We start from the raw sequence: 25,373 nt of genomic DNA, 5'->3' as shown, positions 1-25,373 counted from the left end.
ACTTTGCAGTGCAACCCTTGGAACATTTATTCCAAACTATTAATGCTTCAAACCAAGGACTTGGGGCAATGTAATTAATTAAATCAATGCAAGTTAGAACCAACTGCAAACTGAAGTGAACTTCCTAAAAATAAATCTAAAAGCTGCTGTCTTGAAATCTAAATAACATGAGTGGTGGTGCTATTAGCCTAAGCTATCTCTTTCTCAGTACACTTAACATTGTATTCCATACACAAGACTAGGCGACTCTCTGCTCTTAAGAGCAAACATTTTTTGAGTGAAATTTTTTAAAAGTCAGATGAGCATCAAAAGAAACTGCAATTTAAACAAAAATATTTTGCCTGTCTCTCAAAAATGGCCAGGACGTTGTTGATGCAAGTATAGTTGGTCAGTTTTTAAATAGGTGAAAGCATGAAGTTGCTTCATTGTTTTGAGCTGCAAACCTGATGTAGTATTAACCTAGTTTAAATAAAATCAATTTGAGTCAAAACCAATCCAAACTTTCATTGAGAATTTTTTTCAGTAGAATGTTTCCATCATTTTTGTACCCATGCAGTTACATACAATCACCAGGTGATGAAAGGACCCAAAATATAATAAATCTTGAGTATTCAATTCCATTATTATCTGCAAAATCAAAACATTTTTGTCTTTTGTACTCTTTTTACATCTCATTTATCTCTGTCTGTGGACATTAAGCGAATGACTGAATTAGAGCTAACACTAAGTGAGTATGTGGATGTCATGTAGTATCAGGACTTTGGATATAGTATCAGGACTTTGGATTTGTTGGTTCAGCTGGTCACTGTTCCTAGGGAAATTCCAATGATGCTGGAACTATGGTCCCTGAGACCTTGGTGGCCTATAATAGGGGTGAAGTGTTGACAGGTTCTAGCTCCTCCTTTATGAATCTACCTCAGTTGGTTGCTCCAATATTTTGTATTTTCCTTCTGTTTCCTCAGCAAGTACAAAGCCAGGGATGAATGAGTTGAGCACTATTAATGAAAAGTGTTCATCTCTCAAAAAACCCAAGCAACAGCAAGAGATGATCTGTGACTGGGTTTGTGGCTGACTTTTATGGACAGGAGTTGCATGTCAATCCAGCAGCCTCTGTAGGGCTGCCTGAGAACTTTGTTCATCAATGGGAAGGATCAAAATGTTGAAGTGGCAGCTCAATTAAAATTGGAAAGCAGGCTGGATTCTTAAGTTATCCATTATTTATTTCCTGAATTAAGACAAATAATGAAAAAATAAGGCTTTCTATACAAAAGCAGAACCAATATTGTTGGAACACTTCTGTGAATTAAAATAAATTATCTTATCAGTAAAATTTGGTGGAGCTATTTTTAACCCCAAAGTTTACCTTTTTTTTGGAATTTCTATTTTTTGAAAGAAAAGTCAGACTGAAAGTAAAGAGAGTTCATCTAGTAGAGGGCAAAGACTTGTACTGCAAATAAAAATTGATTAAAATGTATTGTTACACCATGATTTTATTGTGCCAAGTCTGAGTTCTGTTAATATGCAAGAGCATAAAAAGATAGCAATTCATTGGGTCGTCATCAACCTGAGCCAAGTAACACATTCGAGCAATCTTTTCATCTTCACTTGACCAGGATGGTTTGGGAACATTAATTTATGGTTCCTCTTTCCTTCCAAATTGGGAAAGGGCATGATCTGGACCAAAGTACTGAGTGGGATGGATAATATAGAGGTACAAATATTGCTAAATTCAAATTGAGAATGTCAAAATGAACCTTGAGCACAAAATTGATTGTGAAACCAGAAGAACAATTGATATTTTCTTTATTTTCATTTTTTTAAAACCAAAACTTGGATGACGATTTAGTTTAAGAATGTAATGATTATAAGACTAAAGGTAAAGATAGATAATCAAACACATTGTGAGACACTGGTATCCCAATGCTCTTGAGGCCATCTTGAATTGTATTTCTGGAATCTTAACAGTGAGGAGTTGAATAATACAGATTCTCATGTTTGGAGAATAGCTTGGTGTTTTATTTGAATTTTTTTTTCTCTAACTTTTTTTGTGAATCTTCACCAACCTTGAGATTAAAGGCACTTTTATTTAACTGGAGTGCAGTGGACTGCCAACAGTTGGATCCTGCGCTATAGAAAATGCACAGAAGAAGAAATAAGCTAACATCAACACAATCATGAGAGAAGTCCTGGTGTTTCCTCTAATCTGCAGTTAGAACATCAATTGTAGAATCATGAAATAGTACAGCAAGAAGGAAGTCGTTTAGCCCAATGAATCTGCACCAACCTTTTCAAAGAGCAGTCCAGTTAGTAATACTTCTCCTGCTCTTTCCCTATATCACTATGATGTCTTTTCTTTTTTAAGTATTTATGCAATTCCCTTATGAAAACTATGATTGAATCAGTTCCCACCACCCTATCGGACAGTACAGTCAATATCCTAACAATCTATTGCAGGAAAATGTTGCCTTTTTTTGCCAAGCATCCTGAATCTGTGTCCTCTAGTTATCAACTCTTGAGCAACTGGGAAAAGTTTCTCTTTATTTGTTCTACCTACAACTTCATGATTTTAAACATTTCTATCAAATCTTCTCTTGGCTTTCTCAGATCTATCAGTAACTGTCTCCCCCAGTTACTGCAGGCCTTTGTGGCTGATTTCCAACCCCCCCCCCCCCCCCCCCCCCCCACCCCCAAAGGCTACTGTGGGGCTCCTGTCACTGCCAAGGTGCCAGGCTGGCACTACCCTAGGGGCATCTCCTCGGCCCCTGGCCTCCCAGAAGGGGCTCAATGGCCTCCACTCCTATCCTTTTTGGGTGCGATGTCCGGTGCCGGTATGAATCCGATTTTCTCGACCCTCTCGCGATCTTACTGGCTCTCCCCATCAATTGGCCAGCGGAGTGAGAAGGTACAATCGCAGCCTATATCTTTTGGCTCCCCTTTTCCACACTGCTTCTTACACGTTCAAAGAACTCTAATAAATTTATTAAGCATGATTTCTTTTCCACAAAACCATGTTGTCTCTGTCTGACTATATTATGATTTTCCAAATATCCTGCCTTCACTGCCTTAATAGATTCTACCATTTTCCCATGACCGATATTAGGCAAGCAGGCAGTACCAGGCTGGCACTGCTCAAGGGGCACTCCCCACCCCCCTCCCGAGGGGGCCTCAATGGCCTCCAGTCCTACCCTTTCCATGCGCAACATCCGGCGCTGATAAGATCGCTGGAGGCGAGAAATCGGGCACAAACCCAATTTCTTGGCTCTCTCGCGATCTTACCAGCTCTCCCCACCCATTGGCTGCTGCTTTCATTACCCAAATCTTAAATCTGCCCCGAGTCCTTATACCACTAGCTAATGGGAAGAATTTTTTTCTTGTTTAACTTTTCCAAGCACACTCAATCTTGTAAATTGCTATCAAATCTTCCCTCAATTTTCTTGGCTCCAAGGCAAATAATCACAGCCTTTCCAACCTCACGTTGAAACCAAAACATTCCATTCCTGGAACTATTCTTCTCTACGTCCTCTCAAGAACATTGACATGTTAAAGTCTGGCGAGCAGAACTGGGTGCAATCTAGTTGGGGCCTAACCAGAGCTTTATAAAGGTTCAGCATAACTTTCCTGCTGGATGGAACGTGTTCTCAGTGTGAAGATGGGAGTTCATCTCATAAAGGACTATGGGTGGTTGCTCCTACCAGTACTATCATGGGTATCTACAACAGGTAGATGGAGAAGGGCAAATTCAAGTTTTCCCCCTCTTGTTAACTCCTTCACTACCTGTCACAGGCCCAGTCTGGCAGGACATATCCTCCAGGACTTGGCCAGTTTGGCCAGTGGTGATGTGTCTTGGTGAAGAGGATAGGTTCCAAAGTCAATGTTGGAAACTATCAGGGCTATATCCTCCCAACTATATACCGTTGTGCTGCCACCTCGGGTGGATCTGTCCTACTGGTGGGATAGGACACAGTTGGGGTTGGTGATGGAGGAAATGATTGATTGATTTGATTTGATTTATTGTCACATGTACCAGTGAAAAGTATAGTTTCTTGCAAAACATACTGCTTATGAAGTACATAAGGGAAAATAATGGGGTGCAAAATATAACTTTGCAGCTACAGGATTTTGGAACTTATAAGATATGTTGCGATTGGTAAGTATGTGTGTGTCTGAGGGGGCCATGGCATTGTGGTATTATTGTCAGTGAACTAGTAATCCAAAGACCCAGATCTAGGTTTGAATCGCACCGCAGAAGATGGTGAAATTTAAATTCAATAAAAATCTGGAATTAAAAGTTTATTAATGACCATGAAGCCATTGTTGATTATCATAAAAACCCCTTTAAACACCATCCACCAGGTACACAGTACATACTCTTGCAACTCGGCCAACGTTGTCTACCTGATACGCTGCAGGAAAGGATGTCCCGAGGCATGGTACATTGGGGAGACCATGCAGACGCTACAACAATGGATGAATGAACACCGCTCGACAATCACCAGGCAAGAGTGTTCTCCTCCTGTTGGGGAACACTTCAGCGGTCACGGGCATTCGGCCTCTGATCTTCGGGTAAGCGTTCTCCAAGGCGGCCTTCACGACACACGACAGCACAGTCGCTGAGCAGAAACTGATAGCCAAGTTCTGCACACATGAGGACGGCCTCAACCGGGATCTTGGGTTCAGGTCACACTATCGGTAACCCCCACGACTTGCCTGGGCTTGCAAAATCTCACTAACTGTCCTGTCTGGAGACAATACACATCTCTTTAACCTGTGCTTAACCCTCTCTCCACTCACATTGTCTGTATCTTTAAGACTTGATTACCTGTAAAGACTCGCATTCCAGCCATTATTTTGTAAATTGAGTTTGTGTCTTTATATGCATGCCCTGTTTGTGAACAGAACTCCCACTTACCTGACGAAGGAGCAGCAAGCGCTCCGAAAGCTTGTGTGGCTTTTGCTACCAAATAAACCTGTTGGACTTTAATCTGGTGTTGTGAGACTTCTTACTGTGTTTACCCTAGTCCAACGCCGGCATCTCCACATCGTAAATGTGGAGGCCAGACAGGCTAAGGATGCCAGATTTCCTTTGCAAAAGGTGGGTTTTGTGAATTCGATAGTTTCATGATCAACACTACTGAGACTAGCTTTTCATTCCAGATTTATTCTTCTTTATTCTCTTCCCGCACCTAGAAAAACATGAGGCAGACAAAGTGCATGCGTACATCTGTTCCTGTAGCTGGTTTTTCCTGGAATAGGACGCTAGCCTGTCACTAGAGACTACAGTTTGAGGGACACCACTCCACATTAAATATCTTACTGCCTGCATATTGGAAGAATATGCAGGTTGATAATCAGCCTGATTGGCCATGTTGTAAATGCACCTTCAGTGGCCATCCAAGTCATGGAGTGGAACACAAACCCAGAGCTCCTGGATCAAGAGGCCATTACCCACTGTGCCACAAGACCTTCCTCCAGATTTATTAATTATCTTTAAATTGACCCAGCTACCATGGTGGGATTAGACTGGGCCAAGTACGAATATGGAGCTAACATTCCCATTGGCCTACTTAGTGAGGGAAGCTGTTCCTCTGCTGGTACTGCTACAGTGGTTAGCACTGCTGCTTCACAGTGCCAGGGACCCAGGTTCAATTCCAGCCTTGGGTGACTGTGTGGAGTTTGCACATTCTCCCCATGTCTGCATGGGTTTCCTCCGGGTGCTCTAGTTTCCTCCCACAGTCACAAAGACATGCAGGTTAGGTGAATTGGCCATGGTAAAAATTGCCCCTTAGTGTCCCAGGATACGTCGGTTAGATGGATCAGTCATGGTGAGTGCGGGATTAGGGGATCAGGTGGGAGAAAGGACCTGGATAAGATGCTCTGTCAGAGAACCAGAGCAGACCCAATGTGCCGAATGGCCTCTTTCTGCACTGTAGGGATTCTATGACTCTATGATACTTGGTGGTGCAAAATTGTTATAGACATAACTCAGTTTATCTTGGATCTATGGTTTCAGTACGTCATAAAGGTGTGCATACGTAAAGGTGCACATACATATTTTATCTACAAAGATGGGAAATGGAAACTGAAGCTACTGCTTCATGACTTCCGAAACTTCTATTGGTTTGTAATGGAGACACTCAGCAGGCTCAAATTGCCAGTTATCATCAATGTGTCTGCACCGTGTAAAATGTCAGTGAAGTCAGACGTGGAAAGGTTGTCTGGAATGTCTTATCTTCTGTGGTTTAGTTGATGGTATCCGCTGCAAGGCTGGATTGCTAGTTAAAGGGACCTGCAGACCTCAAACTCCAGAGTGGATTATTTTATTTGATGTTGTAGTATTGAGTTGTCTTTGTTCTCCTTTATTCCTTTTCCATACTTTTATGTTGTCAGTCTCTATTTCTATAACTTATCAAACTAACTAACACTATTTGCCAAAATATTTTAAGAAGTGAAAATAGTTGAGGCTAATTCTAAATTAAGATCTGAAACTGAATCATTTGAACAAAGTTTCTTGTAAAACTACTTTAAATTTTGCATTCCTGCGACATTGGGTGTTTTTAATACGAACTGGCTTTGATTGCTGCTCGTGCATGCTTAATATTTATATTTTTCATTTTTTCCTGAAACATTTGTATGCAGCAAGTGTATTATTATTTTCCTGAATAGCTCTTGGGTTCATAACTAAGGGTCTGTTGAATGTGAGTATTATTCAGGGTGCTTCATACTGGGCTTATTGCTCCGCAGTGTTTTTCAGCTGTTTCTACTCATTACCATACAGCTGGCCTGTAGAGTAAAGTGGCAGGCAGTGGCTAACACTGTCTGTCTGGATAAGAAGCATTTAAGTAACACTGGTGGTGGCAGATGGAGTTTTCAATTGAAAGTGATTATACAGCTAACAGACTACATTAAGAATCGGTCTTTTGAAGTTGAGGTCTGCTGCATAGACTTTGCATTGCAGTTTTATAGATTCTCTTTTTTTCAATTCTGAAGAAAGTAATTCTGGAGATGGGTCAACACACACAGAGAATGCGCGTGTCATACAATACAGAGAAAGTTAGAAATATTAAAACTTCGCAGTAAAATCGTTATCTGAACAGCCACATTTTTTAGCTTCTTGCATTTTTTCATTGCTGTCAGTGTAGTGATGAATAAAACAATATGTTGTACACCAGTTGCAACCACCTTTAGTGTGGGCTGGAAAAAACTAGCCAAAACATTCCCATTGAAAATTGAAATTTTAATTAGCAAGCATTGAAAAAGTCAGAAGGCTGCAGAGCTGATTTTAAGAGTGTCATCTGGATTCTTATTTTGGAGTCCATTATAATTTAGGAAAAAGTGTATTTGACCAGTGTCTCAGGGTTAGATGAGCCTTTGGCTGGGAAAAAGAAAAGTACAATTTGTCAGGGTTCTAAACTTTTTGTTTGATATTTTTATTAAAGATTCAAGCTAGTACTGTGGATTACAAGATTTGTTTGCAGCCTACATTCCAAGATTTGCATTAAAATATGCATCAAAAGTTCAAGGATATGTTTTTGTGGTGATGTGTCCTACTTAATTGTAACAGGTGTTGTGCAAACTAATCTGTGTTTTAAAATGGTTTGAAAAATATTAAAAGAGATTTGGCTACATATAATATAAAATCCTTCCAATCTTGCGCTTCATTACACTGAGATGACAAGTCTTATGTCATCCATCCGTGCTGCAAAATTTGTTTCTTTTGTCTTCAAAATAATTACCTCTCCCTTCTTTTTGACGTGCTACCTTCTGAACCTTTTCCGGGTTTCACAGCTATCAAGACCTGTAATTGTCCCTTCATCCCATAACCAAGCTTTCTTCTTGCATGGAATCTCCTTGAACTAATCTCTTGTTCACCAAAACTTAAATTCAACATTTTTTAACTGAGTAAATATGGTTTTTACTACCAGAATAGATTCTCCTCAAATTAAATTTCTATTATCTATGATTCATTGTCATATCCAGTTCTATTAGACTAACTAAGAAAACAGCTGTGTACAGCTGTTGCTAAGTCGAATATATCTCTTCACCTTCATGAGCTCCAGACCATGGTTGGCACCTGCGTATTTGACATTTCAGAAGGAAAGGGAGAAAGGAAAAGACTGTGGGATAGCTCCATTTATAAAGGATGAGATCAGTACAATAGTGAGTAATGATTATGTATCCGATCGCACCAGAGTATTGTGGATAGCATGAAGAGAGGTGATCACACTGCAGGCTAAGATTCTACAGACTAAAACTCACCTTCAGGAGGAATAGGACCTGCAGCAGATACTCAGAGTGAGGAGAGGATAAATACAGCCCAGGAGTACGGCCTATATCCCTCACCTTGAGGAGGGTTGGAGAGGCTGATCTGCAGGAGATACTCAAGAGTGGAGAGAGGAGCTCCCAAGTGTCTGGGAACGCAATGCGTTTGAGAACAAAATGAACAGTGACAGCACAGGAAAGCCATAAGTTGAATGGTTGGAGCTGACCAAGGCCAGAGTGCTGGGAGATTGGCTGCGACAGCCGGAGAGTTGCTCCATCTCAATACATTATGCCCAATCCCATGTGCATTAATTTTACATGTAAATCTCTTATGCGGGACTTTGTCAAAAGCTTTCTGAAAAGAGCGAGACTGGAGCTCCAGAGGTGACATCAGAATTCAAAAGTGGTGCCGGGCAAGTGGAAGCAACTGATTGGTTGAGTACTATCGTGTAGTGGTGATGTTGAGGATGGCATTAAACAGGAAATTAGAGACGCATGTGATAAAGGAACATCTGTAATTATGACTGACTTTGAGCTGCATATAGATTGGGCAAATCAAATTGGTAACAATGCCATAGAGGAGGAATTCCTGGAGTGTGCACGGGATGGTTATCTGGATCAATGTGCTGAAGAACCAATTAGAGAACAGGCTATCCTAGAATGGGTATTGTGCAATGAGAAAGGAATAATTGGCAGTCTAATTGTGCGAATCCCCTTGGGGATGAGCAACTATAATCTGCTAGAATTCTTCATCAAGATAGGGAGTGATGTAGTTGATTGAGACTAGGGTCCTGAATCTAAAGGAAACTGCGATAGTATGAGGTTTGTGTTGGCTATGATGGATAATGGAATGTTACTTAAGCGATGATGGTTGATAGGCAATGGTAAAAATTCAAATAACACATGAGTGAACTGCAACAATTGTTCATTCCTATCTGGCGCAAAAATAAAACAGGAAAGGTGGCCAAACTATAGCTTAGAACGGAAATTAGACTTGGTATTCGGTCCAAGGAAGAGGTATACAAATTGGCCAGAATTACAAAACAAACCTGAGTATTGGGAGCAGTTTATAATTCAGCAAAGGAGGACAAGGGGATTGATTGAGAAGGGAAAAATAGAGTACAACAGTAAGCTTGCGGGGAATATAAACACTGACTGTAAAAGTTTCTATAGGTATGTGAATAGAAAAAGATTGGTGGAGGCAAAAGTGGTGCCTTAGTCAGAAACAGGAGAATTTATAATGGGGAACAAAGAAATTGCTGACCCAATAAATACATACTTTGGTTCTGTCTTCACAAAGGAGGACGTAAATAATGTACCAAAATGTTGGGGAATACAAGGTTTAGTGAAAGGGAGGAACTGAAGGAGATCTGTATCAGTAGGGAAATGGTGTTGGGAAAATTGATAGGTTTGAATGCTGATATATTCCCCAGAGCTTGATGATCTACATCCCAGATAACGGAAAGAAGTACCATAAAAATAGTGGATGCATTGGTGGTCATCTTCCAAGATTCTATAGACTCTGGAACAGTTCCTGCATATTGGAGGGTAGCTAATGTAATCCCGCCCTTTAAAAAGGGCGGTAGAGAGAAAGCAGGGAATTATAGGCTTGACATCGGTAGTGGGGAAGATGCTAGAGTCCATTATAAAAGTTTTAATAGCAGAGCACTTGGAAAATAGTGACAGGATCGGACAGTACAGAGTCAGCATGGATTTACGAAAGGGAAATCATGCTTGATAAATCTACTGAAATTCTTTGAGGATGTAACAAGTAGAGTTGAAGATGTGGTTTATTTGGACTTTCAGAAAGCTTTTGACAAAGTCCGGCATAAGAGATTTGCATGTAAAATTAATGCACATAGGATTGGGCATAATGTATTGAGATGGATAAAAAACTGGTTGGCTGACAGGAAACAAAAGAGAAGGAATAAATGGGTCTTTTTCCAAATGGCAGGCAGTGACTCGTGGGATACCGCAGGGAACAGTGCTAGAGCTCCAGCTATTCACAATGTATATTAATGATTTCAATGAGGGAGCCAAATGTGATATCTCCACATTTGGAGATGATACAAAGCTGGATGGGAGGATGAGCTGTGAGGAGGAAGTAGAGATGTTTCAGTGTGATTTGGACAAGTTGAATGAGTGGGTATCTGCATGGCAGATGTGCTATAATGTGAATAAATGTGAGGTTATGCACTTTGGTAGCAAAAACAGGAAGGGAGATTATTATCTGAATGGCTGTAACTTGAGAGAGGGGAATGTGCAATAAGATCTGGGTGTCCTGTACACCAGTTGCTGGAGATAAGCATGCAGGTGCAGCAGGCGAGAGGATTTGAGCACAGGAGCTTGGGTGAGACCACACCTAGAATATTGTGTGCAGTTTTGGCCGCCTTATTTGAGGAAGGATGTTCTTGCTATAGAGGGAGTGCAGCAGAGGTTTGGCCAACTGATTCCGGGGATGGTGGGGGTAACATGTGAGGAGAGATTGACTAGGTTAGGATTATATTTGCTGGAGTTTAGAAGAATGAGGCGGGATCCTAACAGGATTGGTCAGGGTAGATGCAGTAAGGATATTCTCAATAAATAGGGTGCCCAGAACCAGGGGCCACAGTCTAAGGATACGGGTTAAACCATTTAGGACTGAGATGAGGAGAGATTTCTTCGTCTAGAGAGTGGTGAGCCTGTGGCATTCACTACCAAAGAAAGCTGTTGAGGCCAAAACATTGTATGTTTTTATGAAGGATTTAGATAAAGCTCTGTGATTGTACACATTGGGGGAAATGATGTAGGTAGGAAGAGCAGGGGGGTCATACGAGAGAAATTCAGGGAGTTGGGTGCTAGGCTAAAAAGTAAGACCTCCAGGGTAGCAATATCTGGACTGCTCCCGGTGCCTAGTGCAAGTGAGGCTCGGAACAGGGAGATTCTACAGTTGAACGCGTGGCTAAAGGACTGGTGCAAGAGGGAGGGTTTTAAATTCATAGATAACTGGGAAATCTTCAAGTCAGGATGGCAACTGTACAGAAAGGATGGGTTACACCTTAACTGGAAGGGAGCAAATATCCTGGCTGGGAGTTTTGCTAGAGTGTTTCGGCAGGATTTAAACTAGTGTGGCAGGGGGGTGGGGAACAAAACAGGAGGTCAGTAAATACTGAGGCTGGGGTCGAGCTGGGGGTCAGGGCAAGGCTAGCTAAGAAGAGGAGCACTCTGGAGGAGGAGGACCTGACTGGGCCTGGAGGTCTGGAGTGCATCTGCTTCAATGCGAGGAGTGTAACGGGTAAAACAGACGAACTTAGGGCCTTAATGCTTGTGCGGAATTTGGATGTGGTTGCGGTGACGGAAACTTGGTTAAAAGAAGGACAGGACTGGCAGCTGAATATTCCGGGGTATCAGTGTTTTAGGCGAGACAGAGGAGGGGCTAAAAAAGGTGGGGGAGTAGCGATATTAGTTAAGGAGCATATTACCGCGGTGCAGAGGGTAGACAACTTAGAGGGGTCATGTACTGAGTCGCTGTGGGTGGAACTCAGAAACAGGAAGGGTGCAGTCACTATGCTGGGGGTGTACTACAGACCACCCAACAGCCCACGGGAAGTGGAGGAGAGGATATGTCAGGAGATTCTGGATAGGTGCAGAAAACATAGGGTTGTTGTAGTGGGGGACTTCAATTTCCCTGGCACAGACTGGAAAGTGATGAGAGCTGGGGGTCCGGACGGGGAGGAATTTGTAAAATGCGTACTGGAAGGTTCTTTGGAACAGTATGTAGATAGCCCGACTAGAGAGGGAGCTATACTGGACCTAGTTCTGGGAAATGAGCCCGGTCAGGTCGTCAAAGTTTCGGTAGGGGAACATGTGGCAAATAGTGACCACAACTCTGTTAACTTTAGGATAGTAATGGACAAGGATGAGTGCTGTCCTACGGGCAGGGTGCTAAATTGGGGGAAGGCTGACTATAGCCGGATTAGGCAGGAATTGGTGGATGTTGATTGGGAGAGGATGTTCGAGGGTAAGTCCGCGTCTGGCATGTGGGAGTCTTTTAAGGAACTATTGATAAGGCTGCAGGATAGGCATGTGCCTGTAAAAAGGAAAGATGGGAAAGGTAGGATTCGAGAGCCGTGGATAACCAGGGAAATTGAGGATCTGATTAAAATGAAAAGGGAGGCGTACGTTAAGTCCAGGCAACTGAAAACAGATGGAGCTCTGGAGGAATACAGAGAGAGTAGGAAAGATCTCAAACGGGGAGTTAGAAGGGCAAAAAGAGGTCACGAGATGTTCTTGGCAGGCATTCTATTCATACGTTAGGAACAAAAGAGTTGTCAGGGAGAAAATCGGACCTCTCAGGGACAAAGGAGGGGAATTATGCTTAGAACCCAAGGGAATAGGGGAGATCCTAAATGAATACTTTGCATCGGTATTCACGAAGGAGAGGGGCGTGTTAACCGGGAGTGTCTCGGAGGGAGGTGTTGACCCGTTAGAGAAAATCTCCATTACAAGAGAGGAAGTGTTAGGTTTTTTAGGGAACATTAAAACTGACAAAGCCCCAGGGCCTGATGGCATCTATCCTCGACTGCTCAGGGAGACGAGAGGTGAAATTGCTGGGCCTCTGACGGAAATCTTTGTCGCTTCTTTGGACACGGGTGAGGTCCCTGAGGATTGGAGGATAGCGAATGTGGTCCCGTTGTTTAAGAAGGGTAGCAGGGATAACCCAGGAAATTATAGGCCGGTGAGCTTGACGCCCGTGGTGGGGAAGTTGTTGGAGAGGATTCTTAGAGACAGGATGTATGTGCATTTAGAACGGAACAATCTCATTAGTGACAGACAGCATGGTTTTGTGAGAGGGAGGTCGTGCCTTACAAATTTGGTGGAGTTTTTTGAGGAAGTGACAAAAACGGTTGATGAAGGAAGGGCCGTGGATGTCGTCTATATGGATTTCAGTAAGGCATTTGACAAGGTCCCACATGGCAGGTTGGTTAAGAAGGTTAAGGCTCATGGGATACAAGGAGAAGTGGCTAGATGGGTGGAGAACTGGCTTGGCCATAGGAGACAGAGGGTAGTGGTCGAAGGGTCTTTTTCCGGCTGGAGGTCTGTGACCAGTGGTGTTCCGCAGGGCTCTGTACTGGGACCTCTGCTATTTGTGATATATATAAATGATTTGGAAGAAGGTGTAACTGGTGTAATCAGCAAGTTTGCGGATGACACGAAGATGGCTGGAATTGCGGATAGCGAAGAGCATTGTCGGGCAATACAGCAGGATATAGATAGGCTGGAAAATTGGGCGGAGAGGTGGCAGATGGAATTTAATCCGGATAAATGCGAAGTGATGCATTTTGGAAGAAATAATGTAGGGAGGAGTTATACAATAAATGGCAGAGTCATCAGGAGTATAGAAACACAGAGGGACCTAGGTGTGCAAGTCCACAAATCCTTGAAGGTGGCAACACAGGTGGAGAAGGTGGTGAAGAAGGCATATGGTATGCTTGCCTTTATAGGACGGGGTATAGAGTATAAAAGCTGGAGTCTGATGATGCAGCTGTATAGAACGCTGGTTAGGCCACATTTGGAGTACTGCGTCCAGTTCTGGTCGCCGCACTACCAGAAGGACGTGGAGGCATTGGAGAGAGTGCAGAGAAGGTTTACCAGGTATGCCTGGTATGGAGGGTCTTAGCTATGAGGAGAGATTGGGTAGACTGGGGTTGTTCTCCTTGGAAAGACGGAGAATGAGGGGAGATCTAATAGAGGTATACAAGATTATGAAGGGTATAGATAGGGTGAACAGTGGGAAGCTTTTTCCCAGGTCGGAGGTGACGAGCACGAAGGGTCATGGGCTCAAGCTGAGAGGGGCGAAGTATAACTCAGACATCAGAGGGACGTTTTTTACACAGAGGGTGGTGGGGGCCTGGAATGCACTGCCAAGTAGGGTGGTGGAGGCAGGCACGCTGACATTGTTTAAGACTTACCTGGATAGTCACATGAGCAGCCTGGGAATGGAGGGATACAAACGATTGGTCTAGTTGGACCAAGGAGCGGCACAGGCTTGGAGGGCCGAAGGGCCTGTTTCCTGTGCTGTACTGTTCTTTGTTCTTTGTTCTTGGGGCTAAAGGGATCAAAGGATATGGGGGGAAAAGTGGGAACAGGTTATTGAGTTGGATGATCAGCCATGTTCATAATGGATGGTGGAGCAGGCTCGAAGGGCAAAATGGCCTACTCCTGTTCCTATTCTATGTTTCGAAGATCAAAGTGTTGGAATCAGTTTGAGTGGAATTAAGAAATAGAAAATATTGGTGGGAATGGTTTATATGCCCCCTAACAGTAGCTACACAGTAGGATAGAGTAGACATCAAGAAATAACAAGGCTTGCAAGAAAATTACTGCAATAATAGTGGGTGATTTTAATTTTCACACTGGTGAGACAAATCAAATTTGCAAAGGTAGCCTGGAGAAGTTCATAATGTATGCGGGATAGTTCCTTACAACATTACCCTCTGGAACCTACCCAGGGATCAGGCTAGTTTGGACCTGGTAAAGTGTAGGCTTCGTTAAACACCTCAAGGATCCTCCAGGCAAGAGTGATCATAACATCATAGAACTTCATTCAGTTTGAGAGTGAGAAATGTGGGTCCATAATGAGCGTCCTTCTCTTGTAATTGCCTTTATTAAGTTTATGATGACAGAGATGCTGAAGTTGACTGGGTAAATAGGTTAAAAAGTAAAGTGGTACAAAAGTAGTAGTAGACATTTCAGTAGATATTTCATAACCTCTCAACAAAGATTTATTATACTGAAGAAGAAAATCTCTACCAGAAGATTGTACCATCTATGACTAAGAAAGTTACGTATGGTATCATTTTTCTTTTAAAAGCTGCATAACAGTACCAAAATGAAGATTGAGATATTAATATTCTGGAAAATGACAAAGGATGGCTTAAAACAAAGAAGGAGTAATTGGAGTACAAGAGAAAGCTAGGAAGAAATATAAAAATAGGCAGTAAAAGCTTTTACAAGTATATACAAGGTAAAAGAGTAGCTAAAGTAAGCATTGGTCTCTTAGAGTGAGACTGGGAATTAATAATTGGAAACTAGGAAATGATAGAAGCTTTAAACAAGTATTTTGTATCAATTTTCACACTGGAAGAAACATAAAGCATCCCAAGAATAGTAGAAAATTAAGAGGCAAGAACTTAAAATGATCATTAAAGAAAATGTAATTTTCTCAGTAAGACGTCTCACAACTCCAGGTTAAAGTCCAACAGGTTTATTTGGAATCGCAAGCTTTCAGAGTGCTGCTCCTTCATCAGGTGAGTGGAGAGGTGAGTTCACAAACACGGCATTTATAGACAAAGACACAATTGCAAGATAATGGTTGGAATACGAGTCTTTAAAGGTAATCAAGTCGTTACAGGTACAGACAATGTGAGTGGAGATAGGGATAACCACAGGTTAAAGAGGTGTGATTCCAAATAAACCTGTTGAACTTTAACCTGGTATTGTGAGACATCTTACTGTGTCCACCCCAGTCCAACACTGGCATCTCCACATTAGGGCTTAAGGCTGACCAAGTTCCTTGGACCTGATTGTTTGCATCTTGGGGTCTTAAATTAAGTAACTACAGAGATAGTGGTTGGTTGTAATCTTGAAATTCCAGATTCTAGCAAGGTCCCAGCAGATTGGAAAATAGCAAACATACCATCTCTGATCAAGAAAGGAAGGAGACAGGAAGAAGGAAACTATAGGTCAGTTCACCTAACATCTGTCATTGGGAAAATGCTATAATCCAATATTAAAGAGGTAGTCATTGGGAAAGTTAGAAAATCGTGATACAATCAGGCAAAGTCAACTCAGTTTGTGAAAAGAAAATCATGTTTGACAAATTTAGGGTTTTTCAGAATGTAACCAAAAAAGGTGGATAATGAGGAACCCAATAGAGTTAATTTATTTTGATTTCCAAAAGGCATTTAATCTGCCGCATAAAAGCCTATTACACAAGATAAAAGCTTATGTATTTGGGGAGATGTAATCTTAGTAGCTAAGAGGAAACAGAGTGTCAGGATAAATGGATCATTATCAGGATCGCAAACTGTAACTCGTGAAATGCCACAGGAATCAGTGTTAGGGTCTCAACTAGTTACAAGCTGTATGAATGATTTAGCTGAAGGGACAGACTGTATTGTGGTCATGTTTTCTGACAATGGGAAGATAGATAGGAAATCAAGTTGTGAGGAGGATGCAAAGAGTCAGCAAAATGATATAGATTGATTAACTGTATGGGCAAAAATTTGGAAGATGGATTTTAATGAGGTTGCCCTTTTGACAGGAAGAACAGAAATGCAGATTATTATTTGAATGGAGTGAGACTGAAGTACAGAGGAATCTGGGCGTCCCTGGACATGAATCTCACAAGTCAACATGCAGGCACAGCAAGTAATTAGGAAGGCAAATAGAATGTTGGCCTTGCAAGGAGGATAGAGTATAAAAGTTGGGAAGTCTTACAACAACTGCACAGGGCATTGGTGAGGCCATACTCAAAATATTGGGTACAGTTTTAATCACCTTACTTAAGGAAGGACATAATTGTATTGGAATGAATTCCGAGAAAGTTCACTAGGTTAATCCAAGATGAGGGTTTTGCCTTTTGAAGAAAGGTTGGGCCTATATTCAGTGTAGTTGAGAAGAATGAGAGGTGATCTTATCGAAACAGACAAAATTCTGAGGGAGCTTGAGTGGGTAGGTATTGAAAGGATGTTTCCCCTCATGGGGGAATCTGGAACTGGGGGCACAGTTTAAAAATAAGGGTCTCCCATTTTAGACCAAAATGAGGCTGAATTTCTTTTAAGGAAGAGTTTCTTCTCTGAGGGTCTTTAGTGTTTGGAATTCTCCTCCCTAGGGAACAATGGGAGCCTGAGTCATTGAATACACTTGAGGCTGAGTTAAATGGATTTTTTGATTAACAGTTATTGGAGGGCAGGCAGGAAAGTGGAGTTGGGGTCACAGTCAGATCAGCTATGATCTTATTGAATAGTGAAGCAGGCTGGACAGGTCAAATGCAAATTTCTCCTATTACTCATGTTCTTAAACCTTCCAGCAGTTCTCCCCTCCTTCTCTTCCGTCCCTTCTCGATTCCGAAATGTGTTGGCCTCTTGATTCTCTTATTGCATGCTGCATGCAGGAAGATACCATAGTTGACCACCTGCGACAACTATTTGAAGTACTTGCTTGAAAGGCATTTCCTGTACCAGGCATCCCATCCATGGGCTTCTACTCCGTACCTGGAGGCCTGCAATGTTCAGGTTACACCTTAAAACTCTCATGGTGTCAGTGTCACTCACCGGAATCAGTTGGTTCAAACATCATTTCAGGACACAGGTACATAACTAGGCTGACAGTAATGAGGGATGGCTGCATTGTCAGGGATACTGTCTTGGATGAAATATAAAGCAATACCCTGTTTGACTCTGTTTGAGAATGATCTGGTATTTCAGGCAGTGTCCTCAACAGTATCAATTCCCCAGCAATTATCAGGTCCGTTATCTCATTTGCTGTTGTGAGACCTTGATGTGTGCAAATCAGCAGCCAACAGTGATATATTTTAAAGTAAGTGATTGCAGGTGAAACACTTTGGGGCATTTTGAGGACTTAAAAAATGTTACAAATGCCGTTTGTTATTCCTTGCAAACTACGTGTTTGTTTGGAAAACTGGAAACTGGCAGCATAAATTCATACGTTCAGAATGAAACTTGTAACTTCTCCAACATATTTACATTTACTTACACAATCTGGTAGAGTTCTGCGCACACAATTATTGGAGTGAATCTGATGCCAGGACTAATCTGAAAGCAGCATCAACTGAAAGGTTCTATTGTGAAATACCTCTTATAACTATTGTCTATTTAATCATATTAAAGCCTTTTGACTTCCATATGCATGTCCAATAAAACAAAATTATAGCCACTGAGAACTACTAAGTATAAATATGGCATCTCCATCTTTGCATATAAAGGGGCTCATTGATTCATTAAGTACTGGTGGTGAACTAAACTTCAAAAGTTTCAACTGAACTTTAACTTAAATTTCAGCAGGTCTGACAGCATCTGTGGAGAGAGAAAAGAGCCAATGTTTCATGTCTGGATGACCCTTCATCAATGCTGTCAGATCTGCTGAGATTTTCCAGCATTTTCGGTTTTCGTTTCACATTCCACCACCCTCAGTATTTTGCTTAATTACTTGATTGACTTAATTTAGACTACGGGTTGTAGTGGAACTGAGATATGTGATTTACACTCCATGAAGTTGCTGAGTTGATCAGACATGCACCACAAGTGAGCAATATTGTACATGTAAAATTTGATTCTATCTCATTGCTATGCTTTGTTTTTATCACAAATGTTCATTGAGTAAATTGTTGACATTGCAGGTAAATTCACACGTAGCTATGCTGGTTCCAGTTGTTCTTGTTTCTCTTCCTATATCTAGTGGTGCACAAAGCAGACTTTCACCTGAATGTAATTGAATTTAAATATTAAAAAACTGGTATCAGCGATCATAACCAATATCTCCAGGATTACTCAAAGTCTATCTGGTTCAGGGAAAGAAATCTGCCATCCTTACCTTGTACAGAACTTGTGATTTCACACCCAGAGCAATGTGGTTGACTCAACTGCCCCCTCAAATTCCCAGGAAGCTATTCAGTTGCACCAAATCTTTACGCAAAACTGAGACTGTCACCACAAAAATTGCAACAATTCAAGGGGAACGTGGCTCCTCCCCACCTTCTCAAGAGCAATTGAAGATGGACAATAAATGCCGTCAATATCAGTGATACCCATGTGAGTGATATTAGTAATGAGCATATTGTGAAATTAATTATGCATTATACAAATTCAGTCACAGTAAGTTTCTCATCTGAAGGGAAAATCAAATCTTTCACTTCAATTTCTTCAAGAAAAATTTGGAACACTATTGGGGGAAAAAGGCCTTGGGTTGGTATCCCTTTCTGATCAGTTTGCTGAAAAATTATAAAGGGCTTGAAGTAAAGATGTAATAATTCAAGCCATCACATAACACTTTACTCATGTTCACTGTAAAGGCAGTTCGTATAAACAACCCATTCCAAAACATGATCATATGTCTTAGGGCTAACAGTCTATCATACCACCAAGTTATATCATGTATATAACGAATTGTCTACTTACCTCCTGGGGTGTTCAGGATATATGAAAAAAGATGCATACATTTTGAGCTAAACTGTGAATCATTTATTACGAGAAATATGTGCAGTGCTAAGTTAAGTCAGTAGCTAAAATTAGCATTATAGATTTTATTTTCATCAGTAGATTAAATATTTTTTGAGACTTTTAATTCTTTAAAATGAGTCTCTTGATGGATGTTTGCAAATGTGCACACATTTATGTCATGGAGTTATGGTTCCCTTTCATAATATAGCAATATGGTTGATCTGACAAACTGAGGAGCTGGTCAATAGCTTTCCAGTATTTATCGCAGTCGGGCTCTGATAAGGGCTCTGAGCTCATGGCTGTCTGTCAAGCCAGTTTCAAAGAGACAAGTTGAATATGACTGATTTGATTGAATAGCTCTTCAAACTTTGCTCAGGTCTTCAAAATGCCTTGTAAATATTCTGTACCTCACTGATTTGCAAATCAAAGGAACCAACCTATGTACTGTAGAGCTTAAAGTTTTGCAGTGTTACGTCATCAGTGGGGAACGTTTAAGACTTATCGAGACAGCCATATGAACGGAGTGGGAATGGAGGGATACAAAAGAATGGTCTAGTTTGGACCAGGGCCTTGGAGGGCCGAAGGGCCTGTTCCTGTGCTGTATTGTTCTTTGTCCTTTGTTTGTTCTTTGACCCCCTGTGTCTGTAAGCCTGCATTCTCTGACAGCTGTTTATATGGATCCTGTGAAATAAAATTACCATTACCCTCCGAGAATATGCTGTTTGATATAGTCAAGATCCATTAAATGCCAATCAAAGTCTTTCACAGGCAGACGTGGATTGCTGCTATTAATCATAGAATGATTGCAGCATCAAAGGAGGCCAGTAACCCATTATGACTATGCTGGCTGTCTGGTGGAGCAGCTCACCTAATGCCATGCTACCTGCCTTTGCCCCATAGCCATGCACAATTTTCTTTTCGGGTAATGATCCAATTCTTTTTTGAATGCCTCAATTGAACCTGCTTCCACCACACACTCGGGCAGCAACACATTCCAGATCCTAATCACTCGCTAGGTAAAAAAGTGGTTCCTCATGTCGCCATTGCTTCTTTCATCAGTTATCTTAAAATCACATGGTCTACACAATTGCAGCAAGACTTCTTTCCATCTGAACTCTCATTCTCTTGTATTTTATCTTGCTTCTCCATGTTCTTCTTGCCAGAATAAATCGTTACCTATCTGCCCATTTGACCAACTTATCTTTGTCCCTTTAAAATTCTGCACCATCCTCCTCTCAGTTCACAATTCTTTGAAGTTACCCATCAAAAGATTTTGAAATTGAGCCCTGTACACACAAGTCTGGAACATTTATGTGTATAGGGAAGAACTGGGATCTTGCTGACCCTCGGGGGATTTCTACTATGAACCACCTTCTAGTCCAAAAAATAACCATTCACCGCTACTCTTCCCTGTCACTCATCAATTTCTTATCCATGTTGCTACTGTTCCTTTTACTCATTGAGCTCTAACTTTGCTCATAAGTCTGCTATGCAGCACTTATCAAATGCCTGTGCAAGTCCATGTCCATCATATTAACAGCATTATCTTCATCAACCCTCTCTGTTACTTCATCAAATGTGCAATGCAAACAGATTGTACATACTTTCTAAAAGAAAATGCAATACAACCCCCCTTTCCACCCCTGCTCCCCAACATGGAAGTAGTTAGCAGAAATCAGTTTAAATTTGCCAATGTTAGCATTAATAAAGTTAGAAGGAAAAAATTGCAAACTAAATGGATCCTCTTCTTTAACAAATGGAAAAGATAAAAGTATATTTCCTAATGGCAACCATTTCCTTTATTATGCTTCTGATTCAAAAACTAATTTGTCTTCTATACTAACACATTTCATTTGGGAGGTTTGTCAACATTGTGCAAGGTTTAAATTAAAATTAAACGTGTTTTCCATGGTGTAATTGGTTAATTCCTGTTTCTCCCATCTAACTATTCTGTGAATTTAAATATCCTTCTAACCAGCCATTCCCACACACAAAACCTAACTCCACCACCTCTTCACTGTTTAAGGCAAAGCATTTTTGAATTTAGAAAATAGAGCCACAAAAGCATAAACTTGCATTGTTTCAAACATTAGGGAGAGAAAGACATTTCATTTAACTGGTTTCAACCCATGCATAAATTATGACTTTGAAATTTATATTTCAACAATCATGGCCTACCTTGTAAACACAAATCTGGTTATTTCAGACTTCACCAATGCCACTTGAATGGATTATTGTCTGAATGCAAACTACAAGATCGTATTGCTAGGCTGCAAACATTAGCGCACATCCTGATCATCCTGGTGATATTACATAAATCTATTCAACAGTAATGGAGAGGGCAACTAATCCAGTACAGGTCTAAATTAAAGCATTATTCAAGATCACTTTTGCTACTGAAGTGGCTCTTTATTGCACAATGTGATTTTACCGGTGAATGGAATTGAACAAATAAAATTTTCTCACATAAGAACATAACAACTCGGAGCAGGAGTAGGCCATCTGGCCCCTCGAGCCTGCTCCGCCATTCAATAAGATCATGGCTGATCTTTTTGTGGACTCGGCTCCACTTACCCGCCCGCTCACCATAACCCTTAATTCCTTTACTGTTCAAAAATTTATCTATCCTTGCCTTAAAAACATTCAATGAGGTAGCCTCAACTGCTTCACTGATCAGGGAATTCCACAGATTCACAACCTTTTGTGTGAAGAAGTTCCTCCTCAACTCAGTCCGAAATCTGCTCCCCCTTATTTTGAGGCCATGCCCCCTAGTTCTAGTCTCACCTGCTCGTGGAAACAACTTCCCTGCTTCTATCTTATCTATTCCCTTCATAATCTTACATGTTTCCACGAGATCTCCCCTCATTTTTCTGAATTCCAATGAGTATAGCCCCAGTCTACTCAGTCTCTCCTCATAAGCCAACCCTCTCAACTCCGGAATCAACCTCGTGAACCTCCTCTGCACTCCTTCCAGTGCCTGTATATCCTCACGATGCACAATAAAGCGCAGAAGAACAAGATTCCATTTGTTAGACCAAATTATAATCCAGAGAAGAATGGAGAATGAACACTTTGTGAAAAGCAGGAAAGTTGTGTGAAATGTGAGTGCTTGTGAAGCAGAGTGAGGGAATTATATTAGCATGGAGACCAAAAAAAATGTTAATGCTTAATTTTCAAGTTTGTTAATTATTGATGAATAGCAGATTGTTTCCAAAATCATTACTTAAAACAAGTGCAACTTTGATGCTTACAACTGGGTCTTTCTATTTGCAAACAGAAGGTACCAGATATGGAGTGCCTCTCGAAACAACGTTGTCCTCAGAAATCACTGCTCTGCTTCCTTTAATTTATGCTAAGGTTGGCCACATTGAAAAAGCATTTGTTATGATTGTATAGTTGTAACTAATAATGAAAATAATTCTCTAACTGCAAAATGAAATTTGAAGGCATGTTGTGCTTGCAATGTTTTTAGTAAACTTTGTTGGACATAGAAGAATATGATGACATAAGTTATAATCTTGAACTTTTGAGACACCTAGAAGATGACATGATAAAAACTTCTCAAAACAGAACTGTTTTGGATTTTCTGCTTTGCCAAGCAAAAAGGCTTTTCCAATACCTTGTCATGAAGACAGCCCATACACCCTCTACTGCATTGTTCACTTTGTGTCTTTATTAGAGCATGTTTTAATTTGATTGCTTGCTCCTCTTAATGATGAGGATCTGTTTGGCCCAACAAACCTATCCATTTTCTTTATTTTGCCAAATTCTCCCATCCCTCTGTACTGAATGCTTTCACTCCTTGTTTGGACATAGTTTTACATGCCCAAATGATTTTTCATATTTCTTAATCATAAGTATCATGTTATTTAATTGCTAAAGGAATCATATCCAAGGCTGATTCTACGAGTACATGCCCACATGTGTTAGTGGAGTCAGAAGTAAGATATTAAACAAACCTTTTTCTGTAATCCTGTATGCTCAGGCCAATTTGAATGCCTGTACTGCTGTCCTGTCTGAGAGGAACTAACTCAGTAAAGGCAAGGAATTGAATCAGTTACAACAAAGTTCATTGGCCAGCTATCGGTTGATTCCCACCCACCCCCACCCCAAACCCATAGGTATAGCACAAACACAGCTGAGATCAACTGATATGACCCAGATTACGAATTGTACCTGTCGCTGCCTTGGTCTGCATAACTCACCTCACTGAATAAACATTTTTTTAATTCATTTATGGGACATGGATGTTGCTGGCTAGCCAGCATTTATTGTCCATCCCTAGTTGCCCTTGAGAAGGTGGTGGTGATCTGCCTTCATGAATCGCTGACATCCATGTTCTGTGGGTTGACCCAAAATGCCCTTTCCCTTCCCCCCTCCCCCTCTCTCCCCTTTCTCCCCCTTCCCCTTTCTCCCCTTTCCCCTTTCACCCCCTTCCCCCTTCCCCCCTTTCACCCCTTCCCCTTTCACCCCTTCCCCCTTTCACCCCTTCCCCCTTTCACCCCTTCCCCCTTTCACCCCTTCCCCCTTTCTCCCCCCTCCCCCTTTCTCCCCCCCTCCCCCTTTCTCCCCCCTCCCCCTTTCTCCCCCCTCCCCCTTTCTCCCCCTCCCCCTTCTCCCCCCTCCCCCTTTCTCCCCCCTCCCCCTTTCTCCCCCCTCCCCCTTTCCCCCCCTCCCCCTTTCTCCCCCCTCCCCCTTTCTCCCCCCTCCCCCTTTCTCCCCCCTCCCCCTTTCTCCCCCCTCCCCCTTTCTCCCCCCTCCCCCTTTCTCCCCCTCCCCCTTTCTCCCCCCTCCCCCTTTCTCCCCCCTCCCCCTTTCTCCCCCCTCCCCCTTTCTCCCCCCTCCCCCTTTCTCCCCCTCCCCCTTTCTCCCCCTCCCCCTTTCTCCCCCCTCCCCCTTTCTCCCCCCTCCCCCTTTATCCCCCCTCCCCCTTTCTCCCCCCTCCCTCTTTCTCCCCCCTCCCCCTTTCTCCCCCCTTCTCCCCCCTCCCCCTTTCTCCCCCTCCCCCTTTCTCCCCCCTTCTCCCCCCTCCCCCTTTCTCCCCCTCCCCCTTTCTCCCCCTCCCCCTTTCTCCCCCTCCCCCTTTCTCCCCCTCCCCCTTTCTCCCCCTCCCCCTTTCTCCCCCCTCCCCCTTTCTCCCCCCTCCCCCTTTCTCCCCCTTTCTCCCCCCTCCCCCTTTCTCCCCCCTCCCCCTTTCTCCCCCCCTCCCCCCTTCTCTCCCCCCTCCCCCCCCCTCCCCTCTTCTCCCCCCCCCTCTCCCTTCTCCCCCCTTAGGGAAGGTAATCCAGGATTTTGACCCAGAGACTGTGAAGGAACGTCGATATATTTCCAAGTCAGGATGGTGAGTGCCTTGGAGGGGAACTTGCAGGTGGTGGCGCTCCCATGTATCTGCTGCCCTTGTCCTTCTAGATGGAAGTGGTCATGAGTTTGGAAGGTGTTGTCTAAGGATCTTTGGTGAATTGCTGCAGTGTATCTTGTAGATAGTACACACTGCTGCTACTGAGTGTCGGTGGTAGAGGGACTGAATGTTAGTAGATGTGGTGCCAATCAAGCGGGCTGCTTTGTCCTGGATGATAAGCTTCTTGAGTGTTGTTGGAGCTGCACCCATCCAGGCAAATGGGGAGTATTCCATCACACTCCTGATTTGTGCCTTGTAGATGGTGGATAGGCTCTGGGGAGTCAGGAAGTGAGTTACTCGCTGCAGTATTCTGAGCTTCTGATCTGCTCTTGTAGCCACTGTGTTTATGTGATGAGTCCAGTTGAGTTTCTGGTCAATGGTAATCCCAAGGATGTTGACAGTGGGAGATTCAGTGATGGTAACACCATTGAATGTCAAGGGGCGGTGGGTAGAGTGTTTCTTATTGATGATGGTCATTGCCTGGCATTTGTGTG

At 42.3% G+C, this 25,373-nt stretch overlaps 1 protein-coding gene across 2 annotated transcripts in view; it reads left to right on the top strand.

Moving 5' to 3' along the window:
- The window catches only part of fbxw7 (F-box and WD repeat domain containing 7), a 108,597-nt gene that overhangs the window by 25,870 nt on the left and 57,354 nt on the right, over positions 1-25,373 (top strand). The gene's annotated exons all lie outside the window — the stretch shown is intronic.

The sequence above is a fragment of the Mustelus asterias genome, chromosome 1 (assembly GCF_964213995.1).
Source record: "Mustelus asterias chromosome 1, sMusAst1.hap1.1, whole genome shotgun sequence".
Lineage (NCBI taxonomy): Eukaryota > Metazoa > Chordata > Chondrichthyes > Carcharhiniformes > Triakidae > Mustelus > Mustelus asterias.
Note: the sequence above shows the minus strand (reverse complement) of the source record. Positions and strands in the feature narration are given on the sequence as shown.